At 38.8% G+C, this 3,102-nt stretch overlaps 1 pseudogene; it reads right to left on the bottom strand.

Moving 5' to 3' along the window:
* Positions 1–2,061: 2,061 nt before the first annotated feature.
* LOC137497756 (putative nuclease HARBI1) lies at positions 2,062–2,813 on the bottom strand (annotated as a pseudogene).
* Positions 2,814–3,102: the final 289 nt, after the last annotated feature.

The following is a 3,102-nucleotide window of genomic DNA, read 5'->3' as shown; positions in this document are numbered from 1 at the left end:
TTTTATTCCTCAGTTCTCTAGTTAAGTTTAGAATGAAATTAGCCAATGCCCTGTCATATTCCCTGTTTTGCACTGCAGATTGAATGTTAAAGACTCCCCTCCTCCTTCAGCACTACCCCCGCCACCACCACCGCCACCTTCACCTTATTAATAAGTAAGAACAGTGGCGGTTGGTGGTATCTGAAACTGGGTGTTGTACCAAAATTTTCGATATCACATTTTTGTATGAGAAGCTTACAGAAATAACAAGAAACGTTAAGTTATGAGCTGCATTCCTATTAAAACTGAAATATATCCGGTAATTAAAACAGGAAATCAGGGGGGTAATTATACAGTATAACAACAGTTATTCTTACCTTTTTGAACCGAAATTTTCCCTCCTGTTTTTCATTGATGAAAAATATTGGTAATATTGTGGATGGTCCTGTATGGCGTACCCTACTGGCGTTGAAAAGAAATTACCATTGAGAGAGGAGACAAAACAGGGATGAAGTCATTTCCGCAAAGTGGTGCAATCTAACGAAGACATTTGGAAATGTTTCTCGATAGGGGGCTTGCTGGTCTCGTGCAACACCCAAGGACGGTTACTGGCGAGCGTGCTACCTGATACCACGTACAGGCTTAAGCAGGCCATACACTATCCAACCCAGTACGTCAGTTCTTCCAACTTGGTCGGATGGCAGACCGAGTTGGACAACGGTTCGATAGTGTGTGGTGGCGAGCGAACCGCACTGCACCGGGTTGGACGGACCTCAGGTTTTCCACCCCGGCCGTAAACACGCGCCAACCTGGGAGCAACAAATGTTCGGCGCACCAAGTCGGACAGTGTGTGTGTGCCTCAAACTGGTTTGAGCCGGACCTGTGGTGCGCGGCAATAATCGAGTGACTCGCTTCAGTTGTTGATCTCACCCAGTGGACGTCAATCTCAGTGGTCTGTGTTTACATTTATTTCGTTGTTTGTGTTAACACTACAGTACATTATGCACGAGGAAGTGAATGAAGATACGCCACCAGACAATATTGTGTCAAAACAATCGAAGAAAATGAAGGCTGGAGATGCAGATAAGACGATGGTGTTTAAATTTATGAACCCTGCGTTTTTGAGATATTTTATAGAAACCTACAGGAACGCTCCCTGTTTATGGCAGATATGGTCAAAGGAGTACCATAACAAGCAAAAGAGGGATTTGGCTATGCATGAGCTACTAGAATTCACAAAAAATACAATTCCTGAGGCCACTTTGGGTTTTGTAAAGAAAAGAATAGAAAACATTCGGAGCTGCTTCAGAAGAGAACTTGCCAAAGTACAATCTTCCAAGACAAGTGGGAAAGGTACAGAAAATGTGTATATCCCTAAATTATGGTATTTTGAGCTGTTGGAATTCACAACTATGCACGAATTACCTAAGGCAAGCAAATCTTCTTTGTCGTCTACTAGTACGTCTTTAGATGCAAATGAAGAAATGGAGCCACAGGAAGAGGATGAATCAGAAGACCAAATCTTCAACGCAACTGAAGAGGTAAGTGTCACATTATACGTCATATTTATAATTTTTTAATGAAAAATTAGTGAAAAAGTTGGTGTCAGAGCCGGGAAACTTTTAATTTTAATTATTGGTATTATTATTTAATCTACATTAACTAGAATCAAATTAAGTTTTTAATGAATTGAAAAATTAGTGACAAAAACAAAAATAGAAAATACTATCAATCAAATTACAGTATTTCCAGATTAAGTGTTTTCGAAGGGAACAATCCGGAAATAATTCAGGGATTGTAAAATTGATTGTTGTGGTGGAAGAGTTGGTTTCAAGCTGCCGGATATCGAGGTCAGAAGAGTGTGACAGTACAGATGCCAAGACCTGGGTTCGATTCCCGGCATGGTGTATAAGTATATGGTGATGTGGTTAAGTAATGGAATCAGTGTACTAAGCTCATTTATAAGCAAACTTATTAACACTGAAAATACACCATACATCAAAAAATAATTTTATTATAGTTTGTTATGCACTCACTACATAAGCTTTTTACTTCAAGTAGGCCTACAGTAATTTTAGAGTATCATTTTATCTTGCCAATCAACCGATCCAATTCCACAAAAGTACTCCAAATAGTTTTGTCTTGATTTTTTCCTGCTTCTGTTAGTTTTCTGGCAGAAAGTCCTTGTATATTTGCATAGGTATTTTGTGATGGAGCGTCTCCTCTCCATTCACCGTCAATGATACAACCGTTTTCTGTGTCTTCTCTATCCACTGAAGTACGGTTAATGTAACTGCCGTTACGGCGTAAGAAGTTGTGCAGCACTATGCAAGCTAACACTACATCTTCTACTTTCTCAGGACTCATGTTAATGGTTGTATGGAAAATACGGAAACGAGAAGCCAAAATTCCAAAGGCGTTCTCTACTACACGCCTAGCCCTCGACAGTCTGTAATTGTATACTAGCTGGTCTTGTGAAATCCCTTTCTGAGGAAACGGTTTTTGCACTTCTGGCCTCAGGCTAAAAGCCGAATCTCCTAAAAACGTAAAGTTTAACCCAGCCACGGTTTGGCTTGAGTTTGGTAAATTCAGCTCATAGTTTTTCAATCTTGAAAAAAAGTCTGTCATTTCAATGACACCACCATCGGATATTCTTCCGTTAACACCAACATCGGCCATCAAAAATTTGTATCCAGCGTCTACTAATCCCAAGAGAACAATACTGTAGAACCCCTTATAATTATAATACAGTATAATGATCCGCTGTTATGGGGGCAAACAATAGCAACATGTTTCCCATCAATAGCTCCTCCACAGTTTGGGAAGTTCCACATTTCATGAAATTCCAAAGCAATGTCCAGCCATTATTTTGGTGATGTTGGAAACTGAAATAAATAATGATGAGACAAACTGATTATTCTCGAATCAACATACATTGTATAAATTGTTATAATGTATAAAATATTAGATATATTAATTTACAAAATAAAATATGTGAAAACTCGTTACAACAGTTGGTCAACTTAGAACCATGTTTTCTACTTTTATTTTCTCCCCTTTTCATAATAAGACAGGAGAAAGCATTGTAACCGAAAGAAAATTGACTTCAGCTTTATGTTGTAA

This window comes from Anabrus simplex, chromosome 1 (assembly GCF_040414725.1).
Source record: "Anabrus simplex isolate iqAnaSimp1 chromosome 1, ASM4041472v1, whole genome shotgun sequence".
NCBI lineage: Eukaryota > Metazoa > Arthropoda > Insecta > Orthoptera > Tettigoniidae > Anabrus > Anabrus simplex.
This window is presented reverse-complemented; position numbering and strand designations above follow the sequence as displayed.